Here is a 19,773-nt window from a genome sequence, read left to right on the forward strand (position 1 = left end):
AGCTGTCCTTTATAATGGAATGCTTGGACCCCATTACATCAAGCATATCGATCCAGTAGATTCATGATCCGGTTTTCCTCCCCCTGGTCTGTCCCAGAGCCACTGAGAAGCTGTCTGTCTTAATTCCTAAAATATGTTGGTATATTAAGAGATCTCACTGCACTTTGAGAGTCACTCAGAGGGTAATCATTCCATTTGCAAACAATATCAAAGGTATGATTTCATGTAAAGAAACACATGTTTCCCGGGGGCTTATGTAATGATACCCCGTTTGTGCAGATGATGAATAGGGTATGAATCCCATGCAGGGCTGAAGACACCACACAGGCTTATTATGGTATGACAGGTACAAAAACAGTGCAATTTCATTTTCAAGGATATTAAAGTTCTTATCTCACAATATAATAACGGTGCTGCACTTGGATGTATACTGTGGTGTATTCCAATAATGTTGGTTATTTTACTTATCCTCACTACGTGAAGGAACAACAGCCACCATGATTGCTAACATGAAAAGTTTTCCTGGGTGGGTTGGCTGCTCCGATTAGGTGCCATTTGTGTCCCACATTACCACAATGTGTGGCTTTTAGTTGAATGCGTGAAATGTACTACATGAAGTGAATAATGCATGGGACCAGGTGCTTGTATATTAATGACAACTGTGCATTATGGACAGCATTATTTCATGCAGAGTATGGAAATTTGATGTGAATTCTGCAGGTAAGACGACGCACAACACACATGATAGTGGTTAAAACACTTGGGTTAAGAACATGTAATTCATTAGTCTACTACTACTACAGGCGATATAGGCAGTCGCCTAGAGCGCCACCCAGAGGGGGGCGCCAAAAAAAAAAAAAAAAAGAAAAACGTTTAATTTTTTTTCTAATTTTTTTTTTATTAAAAAAAAAAATCTCTGTGCAGTTTTGGCGCCCCCCTCTATATCTGCAACCATTATTTTTACATAAAAAAAATTCTAACATAAGGGAAAATGAGCCAAAAATCTAAAACGGTCGGTCGGTCTGAGCCTCAGCTTTAGGTGTTCACAGTCAGAACATGCTAGAGCGCTGTGCATTGATGGGTATCGGCGCAGTGGTGAATCTCGCCTAGGGCGCCAAATGTGCTAGGTCCGCCCCTGGTGTTGTGCCTCATGCTACCGTATCTGCACTTTCTACTATTTCAGGGTTGCACCTCTCCTTTGAGTTCTTGCATAGACCAGGACAGTCCCTCTGGAAATCGCCTCGCAATCTTAACAGTACAAGATCACACAGATCCTTCTGTTGATTAAATCACATTACACAGAAGCACTAAGACAAGCTTGATGATTGTGTCAGCAGAGCCCCAAATGTGCCCTCTACAAATGTGCTGCTGACCCAGCCATGTCCTATAGTGCACGGGAGAAATATTCATGTGCTAACTAAGAAATGTGCTTTGCTATTTTTTACTGTAATAATAAGTATTATTATTATGATCAAGAATGCATGCATGAGAGAGAGAGAAAAAAACAGGAGCCAAAATCGATTTGTGATTTACATTTGGCTTCACAAAATAAACCCCAAAAGGCTCTTAAAAGGGTACATTTGAGTGCGACAAAAAGTGCTCTCAAGAATTTGCCAAAGTTACCCCTTAGTAGGTGGTGAAGTCCCTCTGAGCTGTTAAAGGACTGACAGATTGGATGACCATTTGTCTCAAAGCAGTGTGCACAGAGTGACACAGCAGGACAAGGCGGTGAGGCTGGACATCCCTTTTTTTGTGACTTGGTAGTAATGAGATTTTGGCCCCCGTGTCATTCCCGGTCCCCAGCATGTGTCCACCGGTGGCTCAGAAGAGCCGGTAATGACATTAGGCCGGCCGGCTAAGGAGCGGTGATTAAGGGGATTTGAGGAAGCGCTGGAGCGAGTAGGACCTAAACTTTCAGCACAGATGGTGCTGTAGAGCTGTGTGAGGGCTGCACAGTGTCCAGAGAGAGAGAGACTAGACGGTCCGTAACGGTTGACTCTGCTTGTGTAACCCTCATATGTACTAGAATGACCCTGGGAAATGATCTGCTGGGGCTCGAATTATGAACGGAAAATTGAGGTGGAGTAACGAGGGAATGAGACAAATGGAGAGAACAATTTAGAAACCATGAAAGTAAATGGGAGTAAAAGTCAAGGAGCATGGGAGAGGGTTTATAATATTTCTAAATATAAAAAAAAAGGGATTTGTATCTGTTAATATCATCTGCAGAGATGATTCACCCTTAACATAATGATGTGCAATAATAGCATTATCCGAGCAACCAAAATCATAAATAGTCTCTCCTATCATCCCAGCAGAAGAGATCATTATGCACACATCTGTCTCTCTGGGACTGTAGAGCTTAATGTCTGCCCTCTTCAAAATGAGAAATATTTATATATATAAAAATCACCAGTCCCGGGTGTCCAGGTCTCCAAAGAAAAGAAACACCCACTCTTGAAATGATATGTGACAGGTATCGTGGAATACTTTACAGATGATACTGATAACCAGTTGTATTTAAATCTCATCTCTCTACATGCCTTTAGACTACACAGTGCAAGGATAATTATGTCCACCAGGGGGAGAAACTGTAGTGCGGATCGGCCTGTGCTTCAGTGCGGAAAGTTGCAGATACAAGATTGTGTGGGAATAATGTTTTGCATCAGGCAACAGGAAGTATTGTTTTGGAATTTTCAGCATTCTCCATTGGCCTACATACAGTTCCGTAGAGAGGTACACCCGTTTAACACGAGAGAGAAATCAATGATAAATCAATTCATATAATCTGAAACAATGTTTGTCTCAGCAATCTACCATACTGCTGGGTTCTTCTACCTAGTTTACACTGCATATTAGTAGCCTGTTGTGTTATCTACCTAATTTTATAGATGCCATTTTCATCGATTTCCAAATATATATATATAATTAAGAGCAGTTTTTGGTTAACCTATTGGTAAACAAATGTATTGCTGAAAATATACACTATGACTGCTGTTGTGACATGGTTAGGATGTTTATATATGAATACATTTGAAAAAAAAAATAACGATAATTATGTCAGACAGTCTAGAGAGACTGATTTATGATGTGATGTCATTTGCAGTCCGGTACCGGATCAGATGGGAGGAAGAAGTTAAGCAGACATATACTGCACATCGGGAAAGACTGGGGATGCAGACATGGATAAAATGCAACTTGATATATTACTAGGGGTGTAACGGTACGTGTATTCGTCCCGCGAATTTACGGCCGTCACGGTGCGGTACGTGCAGCCATACGATGAATACGCCCCACAGCGCACACACACACACCAATCGCACATGCAGGCACTCACAGGTTCCGTGCGATAACAGCGCGCGGCACACCGAGTCCCCGACTTCAGTTCAGAGCGGGCGAAAGTGCACATTTACATTGGAACAGCTGCAGGGTCATTACAATTTTACAGTTTTCTTTCGTTTTCTTGTTCGCCCAATAACGTTAACCAAATGAAACCAATGGAAAGACACACACACGCGTCGCCAACACACACACACACGCACCAACAAACACATCAACATTCTCCCCCGCCGGACTCACAGGCACAATCAAATCAAAAAAAAAAAACATACTTTTCCGGACAGATCATCTGAGCTCCACTGTGTTTAAATCCAAATAATCTTCTGCCATTGTTGTAACATGTCATCTGTTTTCTAGTATTCAGTCTCGTTGTGAAGTAAACTTCTCTCTAGAAGTGAAACTGAAACTTAGCAAGGATAAGTTGTTAAAGGGGCAGTAGGCAAGTGGATGCCTTGAACACAGAATGACACCATTATCACTGACTACCACGGGCAAGCCTATAGAAAAGTATTCTATTTAATAATAATTATTATAATAATTATCATAAATATAATATATACAAAAAAAATATTTGTTTTCTGTTGTACCGAACCGTGACCCCAATACCGAGGTACGTACCGAACCGTGGCTTCTGTGTACCTTTACACCCCATATATTACACAGTGGATAATCTGCAAAATGTGCTTCAATCCATCAATGTGTATCATGATGCAATCCATCATGATACACATTGTAGCTACTCATGATAATGGTTGTTGCAATTCTGGCAAACTTGAAGTGCCTTGGTTGAATTGTTTTTGCAGAGCAATGAGGATGGAAATGGCTAGTGTTCTGGTGAAGGCAGAGCATCCATCTTAATGAAGGCCAGGGACCACATCAAAGTGTATATGCCACATCATTCATTCAAGGGGGAGGGGTTGAACAAATAACATCATTGCACTTGACAACGGTTGAGAGACCACAGTGAGTATAGTGTAGTGGCGGACATCTGTGCTCTACTGATCACACTCTCCAAATGCATTTGTGTTTTCCCGTGTTTAGTGCTGTTCAATATCAAGCATTTGTTAGAACACCTGTTTTGTCAATGCATTTTAGAACAAACCTTTGAGTACTATACCTCGTTTCAGTGGCGGCTGGACACTAGGGGCGCTCGGTCGCCGACCCCCCTGGTGAACCCTGGTTATATGAGAGAAGAACAAGAAATTTTTTTGTTTTGTTTTTTGTTTTATAGCCATATAAATAATATAAACATGTTTAAAATGAATAATATTTACTCATTTTAAGTATGTTTGTGTTTCCAAATGCACAATATAACGTTAATATATAAAATAAAAAATACTCGTTTTCCTGAACAGGAAGTGACTCACTCCTGCCGCATTTCTCCTGCCGCATTTCTCCTAGCCGTATTTCTCGGCCCGGGCTAGACGCACTAGCACTCTGAGTGCGCGTCACTGTTGCATCGCTGTATCCGTCGCAGCCAATCAGTGCGTAACACGCTGTGCGTTGAAATATGATGTTTATGATGGAAGCCGGGCGCGATTTGAGCGGTCTAAGCAGCAGCGTCTATAATTTTTTTCCGTAGCAGCATTTCTTTCCGTAGCCGCATTTCGCAGAGACGCTCTCTCTGATTGGGCCAGCGCCAGTTTCTAGGTTCTAGGTTGGTTCCTAGGTTGGTAGACTGTGTTGTTGTGATGCAGCTATTTGTCTTAGAGCGTGAAGGCAAGTTCTTTCGACGGTTAAGCTTAGGCACTCTTTCAAAGTTGGTTAAGGTTAGAGTTTTGTCTAGAGCAGGGCGATAGAACGCCAGGTAGTTTGCAGGCTGTTTGACGAGGAAATGGGCAAAGACACAACTCTTCACAGTACTTGTGGTTAACAACAAGCTATATGGATGCAGTGTGGACAACTGGACATGCATGGACAATGGACATCAACACAGTCTGGACAGTGGAGTGGATATACTTTATCAAGCCCTTCTGCCCTGCTGGACCACTGTGCGTTTCAACTTAACAAGGTATAGTTGCGATCTCTCTCCCTCTCTCTCTCTCTCTCTCTCTCTCTCTCTCTCTCTCTCTCTCTCTCTCTCTCTCTCTTCTCTCTCTCTCTCTCTCTCTCTCTCTCTCTCTCGCTCCTCTCTCTCTCTCTCTCTCTCTCTCTCTCTCTCTCTCTCTCTCTCTCTCATTTCAAAGCGGGTGGGGCATAACCACTCAGACAATGAATGGTACTTGTTTAAAATGACAAGATATACATATGTGTTATTATTATTAAACTTATTATTGAATGGATCTGAGAGAGATAGAGAGAGAGAGAAAGAAGAAAAGAAAGAGAGAAAGAGAGAGAGAGAGAGAGAGAGAGAGAGAGAGAGAGAGAGAGAGAGAGAGAGAGAGAGAGAGACGAGAGAGAGAGAGAGAGAGAGAGAGAGAGAGAGAGAGAGAGAGAGAGAGCTGTGCATGTTTGTGTTGGGCTATTGGAAACGTGGTTGCATTTGACTGACTGTGATCATATATTGATCGATGGCAATGGTAATAATATCGCCAATGCGTGCCTTGTACATGTTTGCAAAATGTTTGTATAGCGCCCCTAGTGGAGAAGAATCCACCAGCCGCCACTGCCTCGTTTTACTATACCAGGAGAGGGAAGACTTTCGGTAAATAACAAAAAGCGTAAACGTTTGAAAGTATGACATTTGAAATATAAAATGTTTTATTTTTTTCTGTAGATAGGTCGTTTCTAGGTCCATACATCTAGGCCACATGTGTCAAACCCAAGGCCAGCAGCCAAATCTGGCCCGTCTACCATTTTCATCTGGCTCCCAGACTGAATATGCTTATCAATTCATTTTGCCGCTGCCTCAAACTCCGCAATTCAACTGGCCTGTGATGGAAATCAAGCGCACCTCATGCAAATGTCCTGCCTTTTCAAGCAAGCGCAGAGAGCGTAATCTGCACCTGCACAGGCATGTTGAAGGGGGGGGGGGGGGTGCGGGGTGCGGCAGCACCCCCCCCCCCTCAGTTATTGCAAAGGAATATATATATATATATATTTTTTGACATTATTTATATATTTGTATATTATATACTGTAACTGTATAACTGTAACACTGTATATTATAAGTTTATCCTGCTCAAAGCACTTCACCATTTAATATTGTGTGTATTGAGCCGTCCCAGTGACAGTCCACTAAATCTGATAAACGTCAGAGAGAGAGACAGAGACGACAGGTTCAGCCTCAGCATCAGGTATTGAAGAGTTAACTGAGTCTGTTACCCTATACCCCCCCTCGGGCGCCAGGGGCTTCCACTGAGGGGTGATGCAAATAGAGATGGGGTGTTATGGCAGCTCATGATGGAAAGAGTGCGCACCGAGTCTGATCCCGAGTTGAAGAATTGGCTCCAAAAGAGAGACAACTGGATGTCCAACAACATCCAAAACGAAATCTTACCGCTGACGGAACCACTGATGTCACTCACTGGAAAAGAACAATTCTCATGTAATATACAGTTCGCCGATGACAACTTGGAAGCTCAGAATTTCTTTTGGCATTTTTACAATGCCTGGCCCAGACACAACAGCCGAGACGCTGTTTTTGTGTATAAAATACTTTTACGCCTCGACCTGCCCATGGAGAGGCAGATAGGATACTGTTTTGACAGGGCCAGAAACATGTCGGTACAGGCTAGACCACGGGTTCCCAAACTTTTCAGGCCGCGACCCAAAAAAAACGGTGTCAGAGAGCCGCAACCCCCACTATTATAGGAGGTAAAAAAAATAATAATAATATTAATCTTTTATTTAAATTTTTTTATAAATGGAAATGTATGGTTGAAACATGCAGATGTTCAAACGCACACACACTAATAAGCATTGGAGGCTTTTAACCAGGGCCGGACTGGGGAAATCATTCAGGCCAGGAAATATAGTGCAAAATATAGCCCCAGTCAGGCCACTTTTTAAGCAGAGGGTCTGGGGGTCCCCCACCAGGAATTGTTTTGTTACAAAGACTTAATTTCCTGCATTCTGGTGCAGGATTTTTTTTATTTGTACCCTTTAAATGCCAGTGTTTGTGATGGCATCACAAATTATTGTTAAAAAACAGGCTAGCATATGTATGATTAGCAACAACACAGATTTTTATGGATTTTCAGTTTTTTTGTAATTGATAAATACAATATTTTATTCAACTTCAGCCCTGATCATAACACCACATATTAATTTTATAATTCTAACCCTTTAAATGCCAGTGTGTGTGATGGCATAAAATATATTTGCAATATATCAAATGCAAAGTAGATTTTTCTGGGGGGGATTATTACAGGCTAGCATGTGTCAATGATTAGCAGTTTTTTGTAAGGGTCCCGCCTCCACCAATCACATGCGGCTCCCTTTGTGTGTGTGTGAGAGCAAGAGAGAGAGAGAGAGAGAGAGAGATAGTACTCCAACTTGTGTGAGTTGCAGTGATCTCCTGGTTGTTCCCCATTGCGCTGGTGCAACTAGAAACACTGGCCTGCTTCTAAGTTCAGTGGCCTGACTGCAAAAAAAAAATTAAATAAAAAAATTGACATTTTTATTTTTTATTTTTTTTATCATCTGGCGACCCCCCCCGCGGCGGCTCAAAGGCCGCACCCCCTACCGATTTAAAGTTACAACGTGCCTGCACCTGCATCATGTTTTTATTGAATAGAAATGCATCAATCTGCTTTTGTGGATTATTGGACCCAATATTTGGCCTTCAGTTGCAGGCTGCCTTATGTTTTTATTTTCCTTCTTTTTTTACCATCCGTTTTCACTCGACTCAAGCCGTGGTATTATTCGGTTGCATCCAATTTGACTTTATCAAGTGAATTATTGCTAATTCATCATACCTACCTCTGAATTAAATATGTGGAAATTATTCCTTAGATAATTGAAAGCTGTGGTGGAAACAAAGAGATGCTCAAGTTTCAAGTTTCTTTAATAGTTGTCATACAGAAGTACAGAATACTTTCATACAAAATGCTTCTTACTGTTACACTCCAGAGACTGTGCTAGACAAGATAGTATCAAATAACATAGTATAGCATGTAATTTAGAAGTAGAAAATGAGGTCACAGTGTTCAGTATAGACATATGTACAATGTTCGATGCAGAATAGACGTAACTGAGTTACCATATAATATACAATACTATGCAGTGTACTAATGTACAGTACTATATAGTGCAAAGCAGAAATGGGATGAGGTACAATTTAGGTACAATTTACAGTAAGGTGTACGAGTTGTAGTGCAATCCTTCATCAATAAATATAAAGTGTGGGGAGTGGGTGCTACAGTGTGTTTGTTTAAAGTGGGTGTGTGCTATAAAGTGTGTGGAGTGGGTGCTACAGTGTGTTTGTTTAAAGTGAGTGTGTGCGTGTGGATGTGTGTGCTATGTGCGTTTGATGGTTGTTGTTGTGTAGTGTTCATTGTTCGTTTAGCAGCCTGATGGCCTGGGGATAGAAGCTTCTTCTGAGTCTTTCTGTGCTCGCCTTGAGACTCCGGTATCGCTTGCCTGACCGCAGCAGTTCAAAGAGGCAGTTGTTCGGGTGACTGGAGTCTTTAATGATTCTCTTAGCCTTGCCCCTGCAACGCTTGTTGTAAATGTTCTGGAGGGTGGGGAGCCCCCCTCCAATTGTGCGTTCGGCTGAACGTGTCACTCTTTGTAGTCTGCTTCGGTCTTGTGCAGTGCTATTCCCAAACCAGGAGGTGATGTTGCCAGTCTCTAAGGTGAGAGATGTTTTCTGTGTGCGTTACACTTAGTTCTCCAAGTCCAGGAGCAGTGTAACCTTACAAACTAGTGTGGGTGAATAACTAATTGAAACGTAATAGCTATTATTAGCTTGCAAATCGATCATTATTTTCATTAATTTCACCACCTACTCTCTGTGGAAATAATAGCTTTGCATGAGACCAGTGAAAGTGAGGTGTTGTTCTTCGTTAGTCCAGGACCATGCTACCCTTACAAACTCTTGTGGGTGAATAATTAATAAAATCCTAATATATGTAATTTCAATCTATAAAAAACAAATATATAATAAGCCAATTATCCTGATGCATCCTTACCCACCTTTTAAACATCCCTCATTGTATTCATTGAGGCACTAGAGAATTAACAGAAATGCATGTACACCAACAACATATTGAGCTTACACTGAATAGATAAACAAAATGACCAATGTTGTGGAATATTCAAATGAGCCAAGACAGTAAGCTGAGTCAATTTGTATATGAAAATATAGAACATAGTTTATTTCTGTTTCCACAGAGCTCAGTTTACAATCAGACACACTAAACGTCTGACCAGAAAGTGAGAAAGAGCTCTTGGTCAGACATACATTCAATACATAATCGACATGACGTACATGAGATACCAGATATGATAGAAATGAAAACAAAGAATGGGTCTATGGCTTTGTTATGACTTCACACTAGAACTGGTGAAAAAAATACTTTGGACCTCTCATCTTCTGGCCCTCTTGGCTGAGTTTAAGAGACACTGTTATATTTCGTATCTGGCTTATCGCGTCCCGCTCTTAAGCCTATTGAGATACCCCTTATCTCCTGTACCTACTGTACTCCACCACGAAAACAACTTGTACACCCACACCTGACCGGGTCCCGCCTCTATGGAGGCGTAGCCTATAAGATCATGGCCATGGTCACCAACACACCCTTCCTCTATTTTCGTTCCATCATATTGGATGCAGTGCACCTTATGTAACTAGTAGTATGAAAAAGATTGGAGGAATTGCATAATGTTGAAAGCTTACCGGAGGTTTGTTGCCCCTGGCATCTTCGAAGCATGTTCAGCGACACGACGGGCCTATGTTGATGTTTCCTCGTCTGACGACAGCAGATCGAGGGGCAGCGTACATGGTTTGGCTATCGGGCCGGCTTGTACAACGGTGGGCCCTGTGTCATCAGGCACGGGTATTAGTGTTAGTAATGCTGGGTTGTTGTTACACAACCATGTTGTGTGTCGGTGCCAGGGGGGGATGGTTTGGTGAACGTTCACTGCGGTGAACGGGTTCAAAACGGTCCTGCAAGCGTGCTGTTAAACAACTAATGCTAGCTACATGCTAATACTAATGCTACATGCTGAACACTACTGCTACGCTGTTCTAATGTCTCCGCCGTGAGATGTTGTCACTTCTCCCTCCTCTTGCCCGGTTCATCAATGAAGGTCAGTCGGTAGCTGTTGTGGGGGTTTTGCTGAGTCCTATTTACCTTTTTACGGGTAAATGGGTTGACAACAGGGTAGGCCGTGGCTAGGTAGCCTAGCCAGGTACGTTACCTTTGTGTTCCGGCGGGGTCTGTTGAATGGTGTCCCCATCTGGGAGCCGATGCGTGAGCTCTGCGGTGTAGCAGTAGAGCTATACTACTGCAGGATGGGACTTAATGACGGGTTATGGCTCAGCTGGCTAGTTCCTATCCACATTGCCGTCGGGTAGTGGGGCTATGGGTCCAGCCGACATTGTAAACATGTTGCGTGTTTGTACGCAGGCGGTTGTTGATCTGGGTTCCACATCGCCTCACGCTAGGCTGTAGTAGTGTAGTAGGCTACTGTTTTGTTCTGTCACTCTGCTATGGGAAGGTCTGTCTATGCTACAGCTTTCTCTCCTCTCAACCATTCATGCTGACGGTCAATCGGTGTCTATTGGGGGAGTATGCGGGGGCTTTGTTTACCTTTTTTTGTAAATGGTCTAAGCTAGGGCTGGTGTGCTGTTGTGAATATTTTGAATGAAGGCGGGACTAGTTCGCTCTGGTCCGCCTCCCCTTAACGTGTGTATATGGGCTTGCTCATTCTACAGTATTTTGTGGTTTAGTTCTTTTATTCATTTAACCCTTTCATGGTGCACACCACAGTGGAGGTTGCTGTTTGCAACCACCAATGGTGCTCTGTGTTAACATCAGTCCTTTGCTTTTGACATATTGAAACAGTGCCCCGCCCGGCCGACGCCATGGGTGGGTCGGCCTGGCGAGTGGCTGGTGGGCTGCTAAAGCCTGTACCGCCACGGTATGGAATTGGCAGCGATTAGAACTGTGTTCGAATTGCTGTTTTTTCTATCAAAAAAATGGTGTCTGGTGGCAGGGCCTTGAGGGCCAGCCGACGTCGACACATCGCGCGAGGTTATTGAGGTTATTAGCTTTGACCTAGCCGCAAGCTATAACCGCTCAGGGTTCCCCTCTCCGCAGGGGATTTTGGTCTTCTGTGGGAGCGCGGGCGGTATGGTCCTAGGCCCCACACCGCCTCACACCGCGCAGCCAGAAGAAGAGAGAGCACGGCCTCATCAGCGGCGATGACGAGGCCCTCGACAGGCGGCCATGTTTTCCCCCGCCAGAGGTATCCTGGGCGTTGATTCGACAGGTGTCCACAAGGCCGACAGCCTTGGCGGCCGAGGGATCGGCCATGTTGGATGGGTTCGGCTTGAACAACAAGCCGTCACCGTCCTGCCGCGAGCAGCCCGCTCTCCGATCACTCCCTTCCCCAACATCAGCGGAAAAAGTGGGCTCTGATTGTTTCCTTTGGCTGCGGGCCGCGTGCCTTCGTTGAAGCGCGGGCGGCCCCACTTTCATGGGGACAGGGGCTGACACCCAGTTGATGGCTGAGCCTGGGTCTGTCCGTGAGAATGTTGTGCTGTCAAGCGGCTCCCACACCATAAGCTGTGTTGGTTGAGCCTGGTGTTACGTCTGTCAACTATAAGTGTTGTCAGCAGGGGGGCTCGAAACCTTTTGAGGCACACAGTGCGGGCTTCCCCGGCCTCGCCTTCGCCAGGCCAGGTATCATGTTGGTGCCTCCCACTCCTGAAAGATTGGCAGTGGTCTCGCAGGCACGCGTGATTTGGGTGGTAGTAATATCACTGCAGGGCTACGGTGTGTAGGAACCCATGGGGTCCTTACACCTTGCATGTCCGGCTGCAGAACAACTCCTCAGCATGTTCTGGAGGAGTGTTCAGTGGGGGGGGGGGTTTCACCTAGGAAGCCCCCCGTATCAAACCGGCCCTTTCTGTCGGGGTCCCCCCTTGGGTGCGATTGCCTCATGGGTGGGGTCAGGGTCAGATGTCCCGACACGGAACGCTCTGCTCGCACTGTTCCAGGGTTGGCTACGCACAGCGGGTGGGACCGGGCCAACTATCTACAGTTCCTGGCGGACCTGCGCCACATGGCGGCGGGTGCGTTGGGAGTGTCATCACATATGACTACGGCAGTACCATATGTCGAGGTGGATGGAGAGAACGCTGAGGCAGGGACTTGTGTTTACACAACCCCACTCGTTTTCGGGTTTGGTACAGACCCTATTGTCAGGGTCTCCAGCAGTGACAGCTCTGGTCAACGAGATCCAATCTCTGTGGACGAAGCAAGCCATCGTGGCGTTCTCCTCCCGGTGTTCTCTGGTGCCTGAGAAATTGGGAGGGGGGGGTGTCAGACCCAGGCTGGACCTGTCCCATGGGAAGGTTCAGCATTTTTTGGATCGTCTCCTACCTGTTGAACACTGTCAGGTGGGGGTCTGGTTCTCCTCCATAGACCTGTAGGATGCGTATGCGCATCTCCGATCTTCCATCCTATGGCTTACCTACGCTTCCTTTGCAGGGTTAGCGTATGAGTACCAGAGGCTGCCGTTCGGTTTTCTCTGGCTCCCCGCATCTTCACCAAGTGCATGGAGGCCGCACTGGGGCCTCTGCGTCGTCAGGGGTTGATTTGATTTGATTTGATTTTATTGATGGATTAAAAACACACAACAAGGATCCAAAGGATAACATGAGAAAGAGTAAAACCCTTATTTCCGTCATGGTCCCAGGGCTGTTAGGCCACAACAAAAAAAAACACGACAATAACACAACACTCATACATTTAAAACATTATAAGACTAACCTATCGCTAAAATTGTATACCCCACAATAACTAAAAACTGACAATATCACAAAGCTCAAACATTTAAAACATTAAAAGACTAACCTATTGCTAAAATTGTATACCCCACAATAACTAAAAACTGATTGGAAACCCATTCAAACTATAGGGGGCTATTCTTCTATTCTGTCCATGAGCCACTTCCTGACGCTTCTCTTGAAGCTGTGGAGGCTCAAGCTCTGCTTGATGGGGAGAGGCAGCTTGTTCTAATCCTGGGCTCCAGAGAAAGTAAGGGAGCATTGGCCCAGTTTCGATCGGAAAGAAGCAGGCTTCAGGTTTGCTATGCTTGCTCTAGTTCTGTGGTTGTGGGATTCGTTGACCGGGGTGAAGTAGTTTTGGAGGTATCTAGGGGACCTTTGGTTTATAATATTGTGCACTATGTTCAGTCTGAGCTGGGTAACTCTGGCCTCTATAGGAAGCCAGTTTAGCTCCTGGAAGTGACTCCTCCCTATGTGGGTGCGAGGGCCAAGACCCATTACCACCCTTACTAGCTTATTTTGGGAAACCTGAAGCTTCTTTTTTATGTTCACTGACAGGCCCTCGAACCACGATACGCTACCATAGTCAAAGTGGCAGAGTACTAGGCTATTTGCTAATAGCCTGAGGCTATCTCTGCCAAGGAGGTTGGCTTTCCTAGCTAGGTACCTGGTGCGGGCGTTGACTTTGCCCAGTACTTGGGAGGCCATAGCCTCCCCATCTAGGCTCCCGTCTATCATACAGCCTAGATACTTCGCTTTTTTTTGCTGTTTTAGGGTTACGGAGTGTATTCTGCCCTGACGACGTTCTGGTCCTTCGCGGTCAAGGTGGATCGTCAGGTCTCGTACCAGGCAGGTCCCTACCAGCCTGGGGTTTGCTATAGACTGGAAGTAGAGTACTCCTCTTCCCAGTCAACGGTTGGAGGGCTATGGGCATCCCTCTCAGAGCGTGTTGTCAACACGCTCGGGAGGTTCCGTCCTAGGACGGTTTACGGCGCTGTCTCACGTCACGTTTTTCACAGACGCCTCCCTCGCTGGTGACGCGTCGGGCCAACGCAGTAGGGGGCAGCTGGCAAACCATGCTGCCCGGTCTGCGCTACGTTCAATGTGTTGGTATTGAAAGCGGTCCTTCTGGTCCTCAAACGGTGTTGATCAGGACGGACAATACGACGTCAGTGTCGTATATCGACAGACAGGGAGGAGTACGCTCCCCCCGTCTGCACCAGGCGGCGGGCGGCTGGCTATGGGCGTCATCCATCTGCGCGGCCTGAGGGCTCCCCACATCCCCGGCAGGGAGAATGTGGGTACAGGTGTACTGTCGCGGGGCGGTCCTCATCCTGACGGGTGGGGATTACGTCCGGACATAGCCAGGCAGGTCTGGGACCGATGCTGTGCCGCCTGGGATTCTTCCCCATACATCTGTTAGGTCAGTTGATGGGACGGGTACGTTGAGGGGCGCAGGTTCTTGATCCTGATGGTGTTACCATCCGGAATGCGCATGCTCCCTCCACTGTCGCGCTTTACGCGGGCAGAAGACGTATGTTCCAAGTGTGGTGTAAGGCGGGGGGCCGGGACCCAGTCTCCTGCCCCCTGGATGCTGTCCTTAGTTACCTCCAGTCTCTCCTTGATAGACTGTCGGCTTCGACGGTGAGGGTATATGCAGCAGCTATATCCTCCTATCATGAGGGATTTGAGGGGATGTCTTGTTCAGCCACCCTCTTGTGAAGCGTTTCCTGCTTGGCGCTCGACGCGTTAAGCCGGTGCAATGCTCCTTGGCTCCGACTTGGGATCTTCAATTGGTCCTCGGTCGGTTGTCCTTGGCCCCGTTTGATCCGCTCGAGCAGGCGCCGTTGGGACAGCTGTCGTTCAAGACCGCGTTCTTGCTGGCCGTCACCTCCGCTGAACGCGTGGGTGTGCTTTGTGCTCTCTCGGTACGTCCGGAGTGCCTGTCTTTCGTCTGATTGCGGTGCCACTCTGCGGCCTAATCCTGCCTTCGTGCCTGTAAATATCCGGAGTTCTTCCGCTCCAGGGATATTGTGGTTCAGGCGTTTCATCCGCCTCCTCACGGTAGTTGGGAATTACCTCAGCCGTACTCAGGACCTCGGGGTCACCGTTCAGCTTTTTGTCTGTCACGGTGGTTCTCATGCCGGTAAGGCACTATCGAACAACGCCTGTCCCATTGGTGTGCGAGGGCATTGCCCTCTGCTACACGTTGGCTGGGCAGGATCCCCCTGGGGGCGTCAGGGCGCACTCCACGCATGGGGTGGCTGCCTCTGCCGCTCTCCTGGGTGGGGCTTCGGTGGAGGATCATGGTCCTCCCCGGGCCCCTTTGTAAGGTTTTACCTCGTGGACATGACCGGGGGTTCTGTCTCCCAGGCGGTTCTGGGGTCTGTGGCCTTTCCTGCTTCCCGTCCTTTGGTAGGGTAGCAGGAGTGTGTGGGTATGGGCCACAGTGTGTTAGGTCACACGTGGTTCCGCCTGTGCTGTGTGTTCAAGGGGTTCTAGTTCCCTCTTGCTCGCACTCAGGTGGAGTTGACTGCGCCCCCCCTTCATTAGGAAGGATGGGGTGACAGGGCTCCCCGAACCCCTTGATGTGGGCTTACGGGTCCTCAGGGGGTACATCTGTCGGGTCTCGCGTCCGCTCTAACCCATATCTCAATAGGCTTAAGAGCGGGACGCGATAAGCCAGATACGAAATATAACGATAGGTTATGTATATAACCTAGTTATATGAGTATTGGCTGAGCGTCCCGCTCTTAAGCGGCCCTGAGTTCCCTTTTGAGGGATCTTTTACTGGAACGGGATTTTGGCGAGGAAGGGTGTGTTGGTGACCATGGCCATGGTCTTATAGGCTACGCCTCCATAGAGGCGGGACCCGGTCAGGTGTGGGTGTACAAGTTGTTTTCGTGGTGGAGTACAGTAGGTACAGGAGATAAGGGGTATCTCAATAGGCTTAAGAGCGGGACGCTCAGCCAATACTCAGATAACTAGTGTCTGAGCTCAGTATACTAGTTGATCCTATTAACTAGTCAAGGCTATCAGAGATAGAATATGTATTTTAACACAGAAACTATATTAGGACATGATAATATTTCTATTACACCAATTAAGCGAGTGACCTCAATAAAATGCACCTTCTTTAGGTATCATTGTGTCCGGCCCGCAAAATCATCTGTATTTTTTTTATTTCGCCCCACTTGGTTGACACCCCTGATCTAGACAATTGTAGGGGAGAAAACAAGTGCAATGTAATTTATTTTAATTTAATAGAACAGATTGAGACATTACTGGTAACACTGTACTATCAGAGTGAATTGTCAGCTACTTTAAACTATCAGACAATGACTAATAACGCACATTTAAATGTTCTTTTACAGTTATCAGCCGATACCAAAAGTAGGCCGATATATTGTGCTGTACTGTTGAAAAAAGTATATGTATATAATGTGCTTGTTATGATACAGTATAAGCCTTTTTTGGGTTGTTCTTATTTTCCCTCAGTGTGCAAGTTCCTTCTGCCCTGATGGGTTTCTCTGATGGGCGTAATTTTGCAGCGATAAGCACCCATGGTATTTTCCTAAATATCCCATAAATCCTCTAGACTAACAGTAATGGCTCTCTGTGCCCTCGCTGTCAGATCCGCTTTGGGTTGGAGCCACGCTACTGTATTATTACCCTATGATACCCTGTGGCAGTTACTCTCCCCTGTCTAAACAGCGCTGCCCACCAAGGTAGAAAACCACCACTGTCAACCGGGGCACATTTTGAGGGGAAATGTTTACCCTGTCGGATTTGATATCTGCAGACAGGCTTTCTAACTGGCTTAGTCAGGTGTTTCTGGACAAGTGACAGTGCTAGTCGGAGCAAATTGAGCCCATCCAGTTAATGTAAAAAAATAAATAAAATAAAAACCCACGCATGATTTGGACAGAGAATGAAAATCTGCAACATGTGATTTGGACAGAACACGCTGGTCCGTGTGAGTAATGTGTTCTATTACGGCAGACTAATTTAGACACACTTCATGTAGCATGCGAAGTGATGTTCCAAATGTCGACCTCATCTCGTCCAGCCGGGCGGCTGCCATGGTCAGTTAGTGAGCGTCGGCGAGTGTTTCCTATATGTCGCGTGCATTTACATGAGCATATGTGATTACATTTCTCTGCCAGGTGGGTGATTTGATTAGGCGAGGTCCCTCTGGGCTGATTCTGTTGTGATTTCATGGTGTTAAGCAGGCCAGCTCTTTACTCTCAACGTGTAGCCTAATAAAGGGCCGCTTTGCCACCGTTGGAACAAATTGCAATTAATGGTAATATTCCATTACATTAGTGATGCGTTTATAGAATCCAAAGGTCAACAACCCCCGGCACGTGAATAAATTAAGAAAGATGGAAATGAAACGTTGTGTGCTTCAACTTCAGTTCTTTCTGTACAAATTCGATGGGCCTTTTCAGCTAGAAGCAGACCTCAAAATCCATTCAGTAGTCAATTTGCCTCCCCGGCTCTGATTGTGAGCGCCACTGTAGCAGGGAGGTGGGGTCTTGACAGGCCATTTTCTCTCCCTCCTTGTCTTCCAGACGCAACCCCCAAACTCTGATTGCCGTGGCACAGTATCGAACCAATAACCGCCTCAGAAAAACAAACGAAACCACTTTCCATTTCACTCTGTAACACGGGAAGTCAATATGCATTTAACTCCCTCCGCTGCTAAACCAAAGCACGAGAGCTTTTGGAAGGTAGCCAGCCACGATGCTCGGGAAAACCAAGTGAAGGTTCTAAACGGCGGCGGTGGGGATTAATGATGGGTTTTGATCACACTCCTACATAGAAAGTTTTGGACGACGTTCCGTTCGTGTTCCGTTGTCAAAACATCACACCCCCATGCCGAAAGTTGGATGATGTTCAGTTGGGGCGTAGGAGTGTTGGGTTTCTTTCTTTTGCTCTTTCGTTCTCTTCACAGCTCCTATCGGTGAGGTGTCTGTATTAGCAGGACTGATTGTAATAAAGCGTCTTTTGAGTATCCCCATCTGGCCTTGTATGATTTTCCTCAGAGACTGCCTTCCGTGTCTTCACAAATAGCAAAGAAAAGAATGAGAATGGGCATCATGCACAAAAGGAGCTTTGAGATAGGTTGTTATGCACGTCCTCCTTCCTCCAGTGCCGAGCCAAACTGTAGAAGCGCAGGAGTTCGAGTCGTGAAGAGAAGGGCCAAACGGTTTACTAAAATATGTTTCTTTAATAATAATAATAATAATAATAATAATAATAATTATTAATTAAATTTATATAGCGCTTCTCAATGACCCGAAGTCGCTGACAGTAGTCGGGAGCAAAGTAAAAACAAAACAAAGAAACAACAAAGAAACAAAAACAAAAGGAACATGTGACCATGGGGGGAACAGGGAAGACAGCATGAGATAGCACAAAAAGACAGAGCGGCAGGAGACAGACATCAATCAGGTTGGAGGGGGGGGGGGGGTTATGGGTGGGGGGGGTTGAAGGCAAGGGAGAACAGGTGGGTTTTGAGGCGAGCTTTGAAGGTGGAGAGTGTAGTGGAGTCTCTGATGGACTGAGGGAGGGAGTTCCAGAGTCGGGGTGCAGTGCAAGAGAAGGCCCGATCACCAACGTTTTTGAGTTTGGATGTCGGGACAGTGAGGGAGGCAGTGGAGGAGGACCGGAGGGAACGGGTGGGGCGGTAGGGAAGAAGGAGATCAGTCAGGTAGGGGGGGGGGCAGGCTGTGGAGGGCTTTGAAGGTGAGGAGTAGTGTTTTAAAGTTTATGCAGTGTTTGATCGGGAGCCAGTGGAGAGAGTGGAGGACAGGAGTGATGTGTTCACGGGACCGGGTGTTAGTGAGGAGGCGGGCGGCTGAGTTTTGGACCATTTGCAGTTTATGGAGGGAGCGGTAGGTGATGCCAGTGAGGAGGGAGTTGCAATAGTCCAGGAGGGAGGAGATGAAGGCGTGTATGAAGGATTCAGCAGCAGGGGGGGAGAGGCAGTGACGGTGGAAGTTGAGGTGGTATTTACGGATGATGTGACCAATGGGGGAAATGTAGCAGATGAAGAGCAGGGGGCCAAGGACTGAGCCTTGGGGGACCCCCTGTGTGACTGGGGAGGGGAAAGAGGTGTAGCCGGAGAGGGAGATGAATTGGTGTCTGTCTTTGAGGTAGGAGGAGAACCAGTCAAGTGCTGTGCCCTCAACACCCAGTTGGTGCATCTTTGGAGGAGGATGGAGTGACACACTGTGTCAAAGGCTGCACTGAGATCGAGTAGGATGTTTAGTAGAGAAAAAAGATATACAATAGCTGGATCTGATTTGCAATACCTCAGTCATTTCACATTTTGATCTCATTCTGTGAACCAGGAAGTTTCAGGGGCAGGGGCCAAATGTGCCCATTTGAAGCTGACTGCTGAATGACACAGCATGTGCAGCTGTAATAGGTGCTTGATTGTAAATAATGCAGACAAGGTTCGAGCAAATGTAATTCAAAACAGGTTTGACTGTGAGAAAGAGGTTAATTTCCAACTTGGAGACACT

This window comes from Notolepis coatsorum (assembly GCF_963971535.1).
Source record: "Notolepis coatsorum genome assembly, chromosome: 4".
NCBI classification, from domain to species: Eukaryota; Metazoa; Chordata; class Actinopteri; order Aulopiformes; family Paralepididae; genus Notolepis; species Notolepis coatsorum.